The 16,901-nt window shown below is 45.3% G+C and overlaps 1 pseudogene; it reads left to right on the forward strand.

The window, feature by feature from the left end:
- Nucleotides 1–16,901, forward strand: part of LOC118361208 (solute carrier family 12 member 7-like) — an 83,112-nt pseudogene that overhangs the window by 60,638 nt on the left and 5,573 nt on the right.

The raw sequence follows: 16,901 nt of genomic DNA on the forward strand, positions 1-16,901 counted from the left end.
CTGGTTGACTCATTCTGACCTCTGGTTTACTCTGAGCCATCCAGGCTGAATGACTCATACTGATCTCAGGCTGAATGACTCATACTGAGCTCTGGTTTACTCTGAGCCATCCAGGCTGAATGACTCATACTGATCTCTGGTTTACTCTGAGCCAAACAGGCTGAATGACTCATACTGATCTCAGGCTGAATGACTCATACTGATCTCTGGTTTACTCTGAGCCATCCAGGCTGAATGACTCATACTGACCTCTGGTTTACTCTGAGCCATCCAGGCTGAATGACTCATACTGATCTCTGATTTACTCTGAGCCAAACAGGCTGAATGACTCATACTGACCTCTGGTTTACTCTGAGCCATCCAGGCTGAATGACTCATACTGACCTCTGGTTTACTCTGAGCCAAACAGGCTGAATGACTCATACTGATCTCAGGCTGAATGACTCATACTGATCTCTGGTTTACTCTGAGCCATCCAGGCTGAATGACTCATACTGACCTCTGGTTTACTCTGAGCCATCCAGGCTGAATGACTCATACTGATCTCTGATTTACTCTGAGCCAAACAGGCTGAATGACTCATTCTGATCTCTGGTTTACTCTGAGCCATCCAGGCTGAATGACTCATACTGATCTCTGGTTTACTCTGAGCCATCCAGGCTGAATGACTCATACTGATCTCTGGTTTACTCTGAGCCATCCAGGCTGAATGACTCATACTGATCTCTGGTTTACTCTGAGCCAAACAGGCTGAATGACTCATACTGACCTCTGGTTTACTCTGAGCCATCCAGGCTGAATGACTCATACTGACCTCTGGTTTACTCTGAGCCATCCAGGCTGAATGACTCTCATTCTGATCTCTGGTTTACTCTGAGCCATCTAGGCTGAATGACTCATACTGATCTCTGGTTTACTCTGAGCCAAACAGGCTGAATGACTCATACTGACCTCTGGTTTACTCTGAGCCATCCAGGCTGAATGACTCATACTGATCTCTGGTTTACTCTGAGCCATCCAGGCTGAATGACTCATACTGACCTCTGGTTTACTCTGAGCCATCCAGGCTGAATGACTCATACTGACCTCTGGTTTACTCTGAGCCATCCAGGCTGAATGACTCTCATTCTGATCTCTGGTTTACTCTGAGCCATCTAGGCTGAATGACTCATACTGATCTCTGGTTTACTCTGAGCCATCCAGGCTGAATGACTCATACTGATCTCTGGTTTACTCTGAGCCATCCAGGCTGAATGACTCATACTGACCTCTGGTTTACTCTGGTTGACTCATACTGATCTCTGGTTTACTCTGAGCCATCCAGGCTGAATGACTCATACTGACCTCTGGTTTACTCTGGTTGACTCATTCTGACCTCTGGTTTACTCTGAGCCATCCAGGCTGAATCACTCATACTGATCTCAGGCTGAATGACTCATACTGATCTCTGGTTTACTCTGAGCCATCCAGGCTGAATGACTCATACTGATCTCTGGTTTACTCTGAGCCATCTAGGCTGAATGACTCATACTGATCTCTGGTTTACTCTGAGCCAAACAGGCTGAATGACTCATACTGACCTCTGGTTTACTCTGAGCCATCCAGGCTGAATGACTCATACTGATCTCTGGTTTACTCTGAGCCATCCAGGTTGAATGACTCATACTGATCTCTGGTTTACTCTGAGCCATCCAGGCTGAATGACTCTCATTCTGACCTCTGGTTTACTCTGAGCCATCCAGGCTGAATGACTCATACTGATCTCTGGTTTACTCTGAGCCATCCAGGCTGAATGACTCATACTGATGTCAGGCTGAATGACTCATACTGACCTCTGGTTTACTCTGAGCCATCCAGGCTGAATGACTCATACTGATCTCTGGTTTACTCTGAGCCATCCAGGCTGAATGACTCTCATACTGATCTCTGGTTAACTCTACAAAGCATTTTGACCTCTGACCTATGGACAGAAATTAATGATCTTCATGAACATCCAAGTTACATTTAGATACTGTTATAGGCTAATGCAGTGTAATGTAACTTATAATACAGTATGTTCACCCCTGTCTTCCCTGGTCGTAGGCTATAATACAGTATGTCTTGTCTTATATCTCATTACCCTTGTCTTCCCTGGTCGTAGGTTATAATACAGTATGACTTGTCTTATGTCTCATTACCCCTGTCTTCCCTGGTCGTAGGCTATAATACAGTATGTTAACCCCTGTCTTCCCTGGTCGTAGGTTATAATACAGTATGTTCACCCCTGTCTTCCCTGGTTGTAAGCTATAATACAGTATGACTTGGTTATGTCTCATTACCCCTGTCTTCCCTGGTCGTAGGTTATAATACAGTATGACTTGTCTGATGTCTCATTACCCTTGTCTTCCCTGGTCGTAGGCCCCAGATGCTGGTGCTATTGAACCTGGAGTCTGACCACACGGTGAAACACCCACGCCTGCTCTCCTTCTGCACCCAGCTCAAAGCAGGGAAAGGCCTGACCATCGTGGGCTCTGTGCTGCAGGGCACCTACATGACCAAGGAGGACGAGGTCAAGAAGGCTGAGCAGGTACTGTAGGCGCCCCGGCTCAGATTCTACGCTGTGGATTTGTTTCAATAGTCGTTCGTGGCTGCTTCTTCTTCTTCTTCTTCTTCTTCTTCTTCTTCTTCTTCTTCTTCTTCTTCTTCTTCTTCTTCTTCTTCTTCTTCTTCTTCTTCTTCTTCTTCTTCTTCTTCTTCTTCTTCTTCTTCTTCTTCTTCTTCTTCTTCTTCTTCTTCTTCTTCTTCTTCTTCTTCTTCTTCTTCTTCTTCTTCTTCTTCTTCTTCTTCTTCTTCTTCTTCTTCTTCTTCTTCTTCTTCTTCTTCTTCTTCTTCTTCTTCTTCTTCTTCTTCTTCTTCTTCTTCTTCTTCTTCTTCTTCTTCTTCTTCTTCTTCTTCTTCTTCTTCTTCTTCTTCTTCTTCTTCTTCTTCTTCTTCTTCTTCTTCTTCTTCTTCTTCTTCTTCTTCTTCTTCTTCTTCTTCTTCTTCTTCTTTCTTCTTCTTCTTCTTCTTCTTCTTCTTCTTCTTCTTCTTCTTCTTCTTCTTCTTCTTTCTTCTTCTTCTTTCTTCTTCTTCTTTCTTCTTCTTCTTCTTCTTCTTCTTCTTCTTCTTCTTCTTCTTCTTCTTCTTCTTCTTCTTCTTCTTCTTCTTCTTCTTCTTCTTCTTCTTCTTCTTTCTTCTTCTTCTTTCTTCTTCTTCTTTCTTCTTCTTCTTTCTTCTTCTTTCTTCTTCTTCTTCTTCTTCTTTCTTCTTCTTCTTCTTCTTCTTCTTCTTCTTCTTTCTTCTTCTTCTTCTTCTTCTTCTTTCTTCTTCTTCTTCTTCTTCTTCTTCTTTTCTTCTTCTTCTTCTTCTTCTTCTTCTTCTTCTTCTTCTTCTTCTTCTTTCTTCTTCTTTTCTTCTTCTTCTTCTTTCTTCTTCTTCTTCTTCTTCTTCTTCTTCTTCTTCTTCTTTCTTCTTCTTTCTTCTTCTTCTTCTTCTTCTTCTTCTTCTTCTTTCTTCTTCTTTCTTCTTCTTTCTTCTTCTTCTTCTTCTTCTTCTTTCTTCTTCTTCTTTCTTCTTCTTCTTCTTCTTCTTCTTTCTTCTTCTTCTTCTTCTTCTTCTTCTTCTTCCTTCTTCTTCTTCTTCTTCTTCTTCTTCTTCTTCTTCTTCTTCCTTCTTCTTTCTTCTTCTTCTTCTTCTTCCTTCTTCTTCTTCTTCCTTCTTCTTCTTCTTCTTCTTCTTCTTCTTCTTCTTCTTCTTCTTCTTCTTCTTCCTTCTTCTTCCTTCTCCTTCTTCTTCTTCTTCCTTCTTCTTCTTCTTCCTTCTTCTTCTTCTTCCTTCTTCTTCTTCTTCTTCTTCTTCTTCTTCTTCTTCTTCTTCTTCTTTCTTCTTCTTCTTCCTTCTTCTTCTTTCTTCTTCTTCTTTCTTCTTCTTCTTCTTTCTTCTTCTTCTTTCTTCTTCTTCTTTCTTCTTCTTCTTCTTCTTCTTCTTCTTCTTTCTTCTTCTTCTTCTTCTTCTTTAATGACGTGAAAGTGAAAGGAAAATGGTGGGAATCTCTTTCCTAACGTCTTTAATGTAGCAGGGATTTATGGAGGAACGGAGCTGAGGGAAGAAATACCCTTTCAGACTACAGTAGATGTGTCCTATGTCTCGGAGACACCTGTTCAGAGAAGCAACTCAGCGTGAGAGGAGTTTAGAGGTTTTCTGCGGGTTATTTCTTTAAAGAGACTGTCATCTACCGGTAGACCAAAGCCATTTTCAGAGAGCAGTTCCTCAGATTACCACGAGAATGCTACAAATATCATGCCTCAACGCCTAAAAAAACAAACATAGGTATTGAAGACGAGGGTAATGATAACCAGGGTTTGAGTCCATTACGATTCTTTCACATCAGGAAATCATTATTGTCCTTCTTTTCTCACTCTTTCTCCATCAGAACGTCAAGTCGTCGATGGCGACGGAGCGTACCAAGGGCTTCTGCCATGTGGTGGCATCGTCCAACCTGCGCGATGGTTTCTCCCACCTCATCCAGACGGCAGGCCTGGGAGGCATGAAACACAACACAGTCCTCATGGCCTGGCCCGGCACCTGGAAACAGTCGAATGACCCTGTATCCTGGAAGAACTTCATAGGTCAGTCAGTGTGACCCACTGGGATTTGAGACTACGCCAGTCTCAAATGTATTTTTCAGAATACAGTGGTCACCATTCATGTAATACATTAAAATATATATATATAAATATATATCTGAGTTTACAAAAGAAAAATACAAAAAAATGCATGTTTTTTTCCTTTGTATTATCCTTTACCAGATATGTGTTATATTCTCCTACATTAATTTCACATTTCCACAAACTTCAAAGTGTTTCCTTTCAAATGGTACCAAGAACATGCATATCCTTGCATCAGGACCTGAGCTACAGGCAGTTAGATTTAGGTATGTCATTTTAGGAGATTTTTTTTTTTTTTTTTTGAAAAGGGTCCAATTTTTTTTTTTTTTTTAGGTTAAATATACACATCTGAGTTTGCAAGCGACGTTGTGTACTTCTTCAGAGTGGACCAGTGAGCAACAACATCACCTCACCGAGTCATCCATGACTTCTTCAAGTTTAGCACCATATCTACACATTTTTGAATGATGATGATTTATGATGGTGAAGAGGGTGATTTGAATTGACAATATACAACGGGGTTGGCAACTAGGTTGTGGAATTCCACCAATTGGTTCCTGAGCTTGTAGTAGTCGGTGGGCCAGACTATTATTAGCCAATAGCCTACTAGCTTCCCAGTTCATAGCCATACGCTAGACATTTAACGTTGTTAGTGGGTTAATCACTTCAATAACAAAAACATTATAATGTGTATCTGATTACAGTGGTACAATCACCAACGGCTCTATTAATAGTCCTACCTACTCTATTCAAATATATTCATCTTACCTTATTTCTCCAATGCCAAGCCATTGTGTCTTGTTTGCAATGAAACTGTCGCGCTGTTTGCAAAGAATTCAATCTGATGTCATTTTGAATAATATTCAGAAGTTGATTTTCCGTCCGAGTCCGACGCAGAAAGGAGGTGGGCCTATTTAAGGAAGCGAGGTGATGGTATTGGAGGAAATAGCTGTCCCGACAAATAGACTATATGGATAACATAGTTGCATCTGTAAAACAGGTAAGCCTACCTCCTATGTCTTAGTGTTCTTGTTGGTGCGTTTGCCTTCTCAACATTCATATGGATTTTAGAAACGCCCATCTACACTCGAGTGATGGCTGCCTCTCATCTCGTATTTCCACACGGGATTGATGGCCTCGTCTCGTATTTCCACACGGGATTGATGGCTTCGTCTCGTATTTCCACACGGGATAGATGGCTTCGTCTCGTATTCCCACACGGGATTGATGGCTTCGTCTCGTATTCCCACACGGGATTGATGGCTTCGTCTCGTATTCCCACACGGGATTGATGGCTTCGTCTCGTATTCCCACACGGGATTGATGGCTTCGTCTCGTATTTCCACACGGGATAGATGGCTTCGTCTCGTATTCCACACGGGATTGATGGCTTCGTCTCGTATTCCCACACGGGATTGATGGCTTCGTCTCGTATTCCCACACGGGATTGATGGCTGCGTCTCGTATTCCCACACGGGATTGATGGCCTCATCTCGTATTTCCACAACGGGATTGATGGCTGCATCTCGTATTTCCACACGGGATTGATGGCTGCATCTCGTATTTCCACACGGGATTGATGGCTGCATCTCGTATTTCCACACGGGATTGATGGCTTCGTCTCGTATTTCCACACGGGATTGATGGCTGCGTCTCGTATTTCCACACGGGATTGATGGCTGCATCACAAAGTCATTTATTTTCTAATGGATCCAATGATATTCCATTCTCTTGTTTTTACACATTTTATCAAGCTGTAGGTTGAGATTGTTGGTTCCTAACATTATTTCTTTACAATGTTCTGTAGTGAATAAACAAACAAAAAACCGTACACCCATCAAATCCCACATTATGTTAATGAAGTCCTGTGTGTAACTCAAATGTGTGTTTCTGTGTCTGACTTCCTTCTCTCGTTGATACGTTTCCCACCTTCCCAATCCAATCAATCTTATCTTACAAATTCTCTTCCGTTTATGAGCTGCCACTCCTCATGCCACGGAGGAGAAAATAATACCAACATTAAACTTTGATTCATTGATTGAATGAGACCATATCAATGCTTGTGAATCATGACGGTCGTTATGACTGGAAAAGTTCAAACAATGCAAAGATTCACGTTTGTGAATGGACCTTACGAGAGGAAATCTTATCACTTTTCACACGTCTCATAGGTCTAAACAAAACATAGAAAACACTGCCAGAAACACACAATAGGACCAGTCAGACAGATGCCTTTCCTCCCACCCTACACCTGCCCATATATCAGATACCCTACACCTGCCCATATATCAGATACCCTACACCTGCCCATATATCAGATACCTTTCCTCCCCTCCCACCCCACACCTGCCCATATGTCAGACAGATCTGATGGAAGCAGTGGTGGAGTGGATGGTCTGGACAGGAGGTCATGTGACGTGCTTTTCGCTGTATAATGTGTTTGTTCTATAGATGAGGGGGGGGGGGGAATAATCAGTTTAGATGCCGTGGACAAATGACATGGTAGACCTTCAGGCTACTCCAGTGATATGTAATAGCCTATATACTTTATGTGTATATAGAAACCTTGAGATCCTCTGGTTCTCACGGTCAAGGTAATGATACCATACCTTGTCAGTGTACTCTGAAGAGGGAACAATGATATGTAGTTTTATTTTCACTATAGAATCACTGGTCCTCATTCCAAGTTGTACATCAAAATATGTATTTGTTCTGCCATTCCTCCCCATCACACCAGGGCTGCCCAGAATATCGGGTTGCTATAAGACGTAATGGGAAAATAATGGACCCGTAAAAAAAAAACGATCAAATAGCTTCCCACTACCATGTATGTATGTATGTATTAATTAATTAATTTATTGATTACCACAGCCGTTCCAAAAAAAACACATTGAAATCATGTTTTAATGAGAGAGAAAATCCCACCCTGCTCCAATGTATTCCATTTCAAATGTGGCTCCCAATGCGACGTCTTCCTGGCTATTATGAAGCATCTGACAATTACATGGTTAAAAAAAAAATGTACATGCGTTTTTTTTTTCTGTTTTTTTTCTCCCATGTGTTTTTTAAATGAACATGATGCACAATCCTCTATAATAACATTACTGAGATGGGGGCGCGTGTGTTTGTGTGTACGTTTTTAACCACCTTTCTCTCTCTGTCCTCTCCACAGAAACTGTGAGGGAGACCACGGCGGCAAATCAGGCATTACTGGTGGCCAAGAACGTGGACAGCTTCCCCACCAACACGGATCGCTTGGGCGAGGGCACCATAGACGTGTGGTGGATCGTCCACGACGGAGGACTGCTCATGCTGCTACCCTTCCTCCTCCGCCAGCACAAGGTATCTACTGTTAGCATTTCACCAGGTTGTAATACAAAAACAAAACACACCCTGGCCAGTTTATTAGGTACGTCCATCTAGTATCTGTGTCTGACCCCCTTTTGCCTCCAGAACAGCCTTAATTTTTCAGGGCGTGAATTCTACAAGGTGTGGCGTTCAAACGTTGATCAATTGGTATCAAGGGTCGTAACATGTGCCAGGACAACATTCCCCTCATCATTACTCCACGACTACCAGCCTGTACTGTTGACACAAGGCAGGATGAGTCCATGGACTCATGCTGCTTATGCTACTTCCTGACTCTGCCATCAGCACGACACAACAGGAACCAGGAGTCGTCGGACCAGGCAATGTTTTTCCACCCCTCCTCCTTGTCCAGTACTGGTGATGGCTTGCCCACTAGAGCCACTTCTTCTTGTTTTTAGCTGATAGAAGTGGAACCCGGTGTGGTTGTCTGCTGTAAGTAGCCCATCCGCGACAAGGATGGGCTACTTAGTTCCGAGATGCTGTTTTTTTACACCACTGTTGTACTGCGCCAATATTTGTCTGTTTCTTGCCGTTCTCCTTCGACCTCTCATCAACAATCTGTTTTCACCCACAGGACTGGCGCTGACTGGAGGTTTTGTGTTTGTTGCACCATTCTCTGTAAACCCTAGACACTGTCGTGCGTGAAAAGCCCAGGAGGCCGGCGGTTTCTGAGATACTGGAACCGGCGTGCCTGGCAACGACGATCAGCTCTCTCTTCGCTCTCTCTTCGCTCTCCCCTCGCTCTCCCCTCGCTCTCTCCTCGCTCTCTCCTCGCTCTCCCCTCGCTCTCTCCTCGCTCTCTCCTCGCTCTCTCCTCGCTCTCTCCACGCTCTCTCCACGCTCTCTCCACGCTCTCTCCACGCTCTCTCCACTCTCTCCACGCTCTCTCCACGCTCTCTCCACGCTCTCTCCACGCTCTCTCCACGCTCTCTCCACGCTCTCTCCACGCTCTCTCCACGCTCTCTCCACGCTCTCTCCACGCTCTCTCCTCGCTCTCTCTTCGCTCTCTCTATTCGCTCTCTCTATTCGCTCTCTCTATTCGCTCTCTCTATTCGCTCTCTCTATTCGCTCTCTCTCTTCGCTCTCTCTTCGCTCTCTCTTCGCTCTCTCTTCGCTCTCTTCTCACGCTCTATCTTCATTCTCTCTCTCTCCAGGTCTGGAGGAAGTGTAAGATGCGTATCTTCACGGTGGCTAATATGGATGACAACAGTATTCAGATGAAGAAGGACCTGCAGATGTTCCTCTACCACCTCCGTCTGGACGCTGAGGTGGAGGTGGTGGAGATGGTGAGCTTACCTGTACACCTCTGGGGCACTGACATGTCCCATTAATAACTAACACGCCCCAGTTAATAACTGACCTGCCCCAGTTAATAACTGACCTGCCCCAGTTAATAACTGACCTGCCCCAGTTAATAACTGACCTGCCCCGTTAATAACTGACCTGCCCCAGTAATAACTGACACGCCCCCGGTAATAGCTGACACGCCCCCGGTAATAGCTGACACGCCCCCGGTAATAGCTGACACGCCCCGGTAATAGCTGACACGCCCCGGTAATAGCTGACACGCCCCGGTAATAGCTGACACGCCCGGGTAATAACTGACATGTCCCTATAGAACCGGTAATGGCTGACACGCCCGGTAATAGCTGACACGCCCGGTAATAGCTGACATGTCCCTAAAGAACCAATAATAATGGACATGTTCCATTAATAACTGACCTGTCCCTATAGAACCATGCATAACTGACATGTCCCTATAGAAGCATGCATAACTGACATGTCCCAATAGAAGCATGCATAACTGACATGTCCCAATAGAAGCATGCATAACTGACATGTCCCAATAGAAGCATGCATAACTGACATGTCCCTATAGAACCATTCTTAACTGACATGTCCCTATAGAACCATTCTTAACTGCCATGTCCCTATAGAACCATTCTTAACTGCCATGTCCCTATAGAACCATTCGTAACTGACATGTCCCTATAGAACCATTCGTAACTGACATGTCCCTATAGAACCATTCTTAAGTGACATGTCCCTATAGAACCATTCTTAAGTGACATGTCCCTATAGAACCATTCTTAAGTGACATGTCCCTATAGAACCATTCTTAAGTGACATGTCCCTATAGAACCATTCTTAAGTGACATGTCCCTATAGAACCATTCTTAAGTGACATGTCCCTATAGAACCATTCTTAAGTGACATGTCCCTATAGAACCATTCTTAAGTGACATGTCCCTATAGAACCATTCTTAAGTGACATGTCCCTATAGAACCATTCTTAAGTGACATGTCCCTATAGAACCATTCTTAAGTGACATGTCCCTATAGAACCATTCTTAAGTGACATGTCCCTATAGAACCATTCTTAAGTGACATGTCCCTATAGAACCATTCTTAAGTGACATGTCCCTATAGAACCATTCTTAAGTGACATGTCCCTATAGAACCATTCTTAAGTGACATGTCCCTATAGAACCATTCTTAAGTGACATGTCCCTATAGAACCATTCTTAAGTGACATGTCCCTATAGAACCATTCTTAAGTGACATGTCCCTATAGAACCATTCTTAAGTGACATGTCCCTATAGAACCATTCTTAAGTGACATGTCCCTATAGAACCATTCTTAACTGACATGTCCCTATAGAACCATTCTTAACTGACATGTCCCTATAGAACCATTCTTAACTGACATGTCCCTATAGAACCATTCTTAACTGACATGTCCCTATAGAACCATTCTTAACTGACATGTCCCTATAGAACCATTCTTAACTGACATGTCCCTATAGAACCATTCTTAACTGACATGTCCCTATAGAACCATTCTTAACTGACATGTCCCTATAGAACCATTCGTAACTGACATGTCCCTATAGAACCATTCGTAACTGACACGTCCCTATAGAACCATTGGTAACTGACACGTCCCTATAGAACCATTGGTAACTGACACCCTATATAATAATGTGTGTGATCAGCACGACAGCGACATCTCAGCCTTCACCTATGAGAAGACCCTGGTGATGGAGCAGCGCTCTCAGATGCTGAAACAGATGCAGCTGTCGCGGACGGAGAGGGAGAGAGAGGTAACGCCGCCCCCTGTCTGCAGGGCACACTCACTACAACAGTTGGCCTTTTAAGTTACCGTACCAAATGGCACCCTATTCCTTTTATAGGGCACTACTCTTAACCAGGACCTATAGGCTCTGGTCAAAAGGAGTGCACTAAATAGGGGCATTTGGTACGTTACCCATGTCAGTGTAGGTATTTTTTTTCTACAAAGAAATATAATCTGTTACTGATTTTCAACACCTTCATCAGAAAATTAATGTTATATTCCTTTAGGACTTTTATCTTGAAGGATTTTAATTGCAGTGCTCGTGTTATGTGGTTTCATGTTTCTTTCTTGAATGTTCTTATTGTGACTTGCAAGTCAGACTTGATGAGACAAAAATGTGCATAATGCCATTGGAATGTGGGTTCATTTCTGACTTGGGTCACATTTGAGCTGTTGTTGGTCCCTGGATGGACATCACCAATGAGGTTAGATATCCAGGGTTTTATCTATGGGAGGTTGTATAAACACAACCTAGATATGTCATTGGATTGTGGGTATCAGAGCTCTCCTCGCCCCTCCCTTACCCCTACTGTTCGTTGTATGACCTTTGGCCCCCTGTACTGTCTGGCTGCTGATGCGGGGCGGCACGGTCCTCAGATTCAGAGTATCACCGACACGTCTCGTAGCTCCATCCGGAGGAAGAACCAGACCGGAGCCTCGGGCTCCGAATCTGACCCCAGTCGACAGCTGGAGGGCACACAGGAGGACGAGGTAGCCAACACCCCCTCATCTGTAACCCCAACACCCTCTTATCTGTAACCCCAACACCCCTCATCTGTAACCCCAACACCCCCTCATCTGTAACCCCAACACCCCCTCATCTGTAACCCCAACACCCCCTCATCTGTAACCAACACCCCTGTGACTGCAGGCCCCTACCACCGCAGAGACCAGCATCACCATTACTACCAATCACCAACCACCAGAGACGAGCATTACCTATACCCCCCAGTCACCAACCACCAGAGATGAGCATTACCTATACCCCCAGTCACCAACCACCAGAGACCAGCATCACCATTACCCCCCAGTCACCAACCCCCAGAGACCAGCATCACCATTACCCCCCAGTCACCAACCCCAGAGACCAGCATCACCATTACCCCCAGTCACCAACCCCCAGAGACCAGCATCACCATTACCCCCCTCAGTCACCAACCACCAGAGACCACCATCACCATTACCCCCAGTCACCAATCCCCAGAGACCAGCATCACCATTACCCCCAGTCACCAATCCCCAGAGACCAGCATCACCATTACCCCCAGTCACCAACCCCCAGAGACCAGCATCACCATTACCCCCAGTCACCAACCACCAGAGACCAGCATCACCATTACCCCCCCAGTCATCAACCACCAGAGACCAGCATCACCAACCCCCAGAGACCACGCTTACACAGCCACAGCTGCTAGAAGTCAAGGACCGGAAGTAAGATAAAGTCTAGTCAAAATGTCCAGTTAAAGTCGCCCCCCCCGGATAGACCCACGATGGCAGATAGTGACTGTGGCTGTGTAGGTTACTCACCGTAGTGAGCCTATGGACATCATGGACTCACCTCTTTCAGCATGCGTCATCAAGTGCACTGTGGTGTCATCCTTCTTTGGTTTATCCCCCCCTCCACCTGGTTCATTCCCCATGGATCTTCACCCTGTCTCAGTGTCATAGCTCCAACTAGCATGTTCTCTCACTCCTTACCAACGGGCTATTGGCCTGTGTAAAGAACACTTTGCGTATGACTGTAACCCTGTGTACTTTCCATGTCATTCATGTTTATTGTGAAGTAACATGTGTTTTTGCTATGTGAGCTGACTGCATGAGTGGGGTCTTTCTGACTACCAGGTTTGTGGGACTCTATAGTTTAGTCTCTCCCATTCTGGAAATATCTCTCTCTTCCTCTGTCTCGCTCTTCTTCTGTCTCTCTCTCTCTTTGTCTCTCTGTCACTGTCTTTGGCTTTTTGTTCACTCTCTGTCTCTCTCTCATATTTGATACATATTTGTATTTGATACATCAGAAAAGCAGAGCTTAATATTTGGTACAGAAACCTTTGTTTGCAATTACAGAGATCATACGTTTCCTGTAGTTCTTGACCAGGTTTGCACACACTGCAGCAGGGATTTTGGCCCACTCCTCCATACTACAGACCTCCAGATCCTTCAGGTTTCAGGGCTGCCGCTGGGCAATATGGACTTTCAGCTCCCTGCAAAGATTGTCTATTGGGTTCAGGTCTGGAGACTGGCTAGGCCACTCCAGGACCTTGAGATGCTTCTTACGGAGCCACTCCTTAGTTGCCCTGGCTGTGTGTTTCAGATCGTTGTCATGCTGGAAGACCCAGCCATGACCCATCTTCAATGCTCTTACAGATCAAGGAGGTTGTTGGCCAAGATCTCGCGATACATGGCCCCATCCATCCTTCCCTCAATACGGTGCAGTCGTCCTGTCCCCTTTGCAGAAAAGCATCCCCAAAGAATGATGTTTCCACCTCCATGCTTCACGGTTGGGATGATGTTTTTGGGGTTGTACTCATCCTTCTTCTTCCTCCAAACACGGCGAGTGGAGTTTAGACCAAAAAGCTCTATTTTTGTCTCATCAGCCCACATGACCTTCTCCCATTCCTCCTCTGGATCATCCAGATGGTCATTGGCAAACTTCAGACGGGCCTGGACATGCGCTGGCTTGAGCAGGGGGACCTTGCGTGCGCTGCAGGATTTTAATCCATGACGGCGGAGTGTGTTACTAATGGTTTTCTTTGAGACTGTAGTCCCAGCTCTCTTCAGGTCATTGACCAGGTCCTGCCATGTAGTTCTGGGCTTCCTCATGATCATTGATGCCCCACGAGGTGAGATTTTGCATGGAGCCCCAGACCGAGGGTGATTGACCGTCATCTTGAACTTCTTCCATTTTCTAATAATTGCGCCAATAGTTGTTGCCTTCTAGCACCAAGCTGCTTGCCTATTGTCCTGTAGCCCATCCCAGCCTTGTGCAGGTCTACAATTTTATCCCTGATGTCCTTACACAGCTCTCTGGTCTTGGCCATTGTGGAGAGGTTGGAGTCTGTTTGATTGAGTGTGTGGACAGGTGTCTTTTATACAGGTAACGAGTTCAAACATGTGCAGTTAATACAGGTAATGAGTGGAGAACAGGAGGGCTTCTTAAAGAAAAACTAACAGGTCTGTGAGAGCCGGAATTCTTACTGGTTGGTAGGTGATCAAATACTTATGCCATGCAATAAAATGCAAATTAATTACTTAAAAATCATACAATGTGATTTTCTGGATTTTTGTTTTAGATTCCGTCTCTCACAGTTGAAGTGTACCTATGATACAAATTACAGACCTCTACATGCTTTGTAAGTAGGGAAACCTGCAAAATCGTCAGTGTATCAAATACTTGTTCTCCCCACTGTATGTCTCTGTCTCTCGGTCTCTGTCTGTCGCTCGGTGAGTCTGTCTCTCTCTCTCTCTCTCGGTCTGTCTCTCTCTCTCTCGGTCTGTCTCTGTCTCTCTGCCTCTGTCTGTCTGTCGGTGTGTCTCTGTCTCTCATCATTTCCATCTCCTTCAGGCCCAGCTGATCCACGACAGAAACACGGCGTCCCATTCCGCGCTCAATGACAAGCCCGACACCGGCCCTGACCGAGTCCACATGACGTGGACCAAGGATAAGTTCCTCTCCGAGCGCAACCGCAACCGCTCCGAGGTCAACATGGGTGTGCGCGACCTCTTCAACATGAAGCCGTAAGTCAACCACTACGAACCTCTTATCCTTCATCCTTCCAGATCCAAAATGCAGTAGCCAATGACTCTTCAGCAAGTATCTCTGTTGTACTGTTATAGGACCATCTGTAGAACCCCTTTTTTTAAAAATGGTTACACGTTCTGCATGGTGTGTGTTCAGGCTGCGTTGGCATGTTGACTGTGTAACTGTGTGTGGACACATCCAATGCATGGCTCCACCACGCAGAGCATCACATGCACCGTTTGGACTAATGACCATCATGTCTTTGTCTCTCTGAACCCACCATCTCAAAGGGCAGATAGAACGTCTAGTTGAATACACAGCCTAAAATCAAACAAGCCCCAACATTATTACGACACTATACTGGACCTGACCCACAGAGGCTAATAATGGAGAACATACATTTAAAAGAGAGAGTTACTTTGTCCGATAGTTTTCCCCGCCTCTTGACTACAGTACATTTGAGCTGTGAAAACATCTGACTGGAACCATCCCGCTAAAATTAGTTGAAGCACTGTGTTTAACTGTGCTACAGTAGATTCAGCAGGGGTGTCTGTGTTTAACTGTGCTACAGTAGATTCAGCAGGGGTGTCTGTGTTTAGCTGTGCTACAGTAGATACACCAGGGGTGTCTATGTTTAGCTGTGCTACAGTAGATACACCAGGGGTGTCTGTGTTTAGCTGTGCTACAGTAGATACACCAGGGGTGTCTGTGTTTAGCTGTGCTACAGTAGATACACCAGGGGTGTCTGTGTTTAGCTGTGCTACAGTAGATACACCAGGGGTGTCTGTGTTTAACTGTGCTACAGTAGATACACCAGGGGTGTCTGTGTTTAGCTGTGCTACAGTAGATACACCAGGGGTGTCTGTGTTTAGCTGTGCTACAGTAGATAAATAAGGGGTGTCTTTTTAACTGTGCTACAGTAGATACACCAGGGGTGTCTGTGTTTAGCTATGCTACAGTAGATACACCAGGGGTGTCTGTGTTTAACTGTGCTACAGTAGATACACCAGGGGTGTCTGGAAAGTGTCTAAGCCTGTTTGTTGTTTTGTCTCGTTTTCCTCCTTCTAGAGAGTGGGAGAGTCTGTAAGTCACATTTCATTTTGCCATAGGCTGTGTGCATGTGTGTATGCCTGTTGCTCTGTAACATTAGTCAATTTCTGTGTCTTTCATCTTGTTTACCTCCCAGCCATATCCCATTCCTCCCAACATTTGTCTCGTAAACTGGAAGGACCTCCCTAGAGTTAACCTGGGAGGACCTCCCTAGAGTTAACCTGGGAGGACCTCCCTAGAGTTAACCTGGGAGGACCTCCCTAGAGTTAACCTGGGAGGACCTCCCTAGAGTTAACCTGGGAGGACCTCCCTAGAGTTAACCTGGGAGGACCTCCCTAGAGTTAACCTGGGAGGACCTCCCTAGAGTTAACCTGGGAGGACCTCCCTAGAGTTAACCTGGGAGGACCTCCCTAGAGTTAACCTGGGAGGACCTCCCTAGAGTTAACCTGGGAGGACCTCCCTAGAGTTAACCTGGGAGGACCTCCCTAGAGTTAACCTGGGAGGACCTCCCTAGAGTTAACCTGGGAGGACCTCCCTAGAGTTAACCTGGGAGGACCTCCCTAGAGTTAACCTGGGAGGACCTCCCTAGAGTTAACCTGGGAGGACCTCCCTAGAGTTAACCTGGGAGGACCTCCCTAGAGTTAACCTGGGAGGACCTCCCTAGAGTTAACCTGGGAGGACCTCCCTAGAGTTAACCTGGGAGGACCTCCCTAGAGTTAACCTGGGAGGACCTCCCTAGAGTTAACCTGGGAGGACCTCCCTAGAGTTAACCTGGGAGGACCTCCCTAGAGTTAACCTGGGAGGACCTCCCTAGAGTTAACCTGGGAGGACCTCCCTAGAGTTCATTTGCATGTGATTGCATCATGTTATGTAGCGGGTGCAACCAAAAATTGCGCTTTCCATACATAGACCTTAGTCATAG

This window comes from Oncorhynchus keta, chromosome 28, assembly GCF_023373465.1.
Source record: "Oncorhynchus keta strain PuntledgeMale-10-30-2019 chromosome 28, Oket_V2, whole genome shotgun sequence".
Taxonomy (NCBI): domain Eukaryota; kingdom Metazoa; phylum Chordata; class Actinopteri; order Salmoniformes; family Salmonidae; genus Oncorhynchus; species Oncorhynchus keta.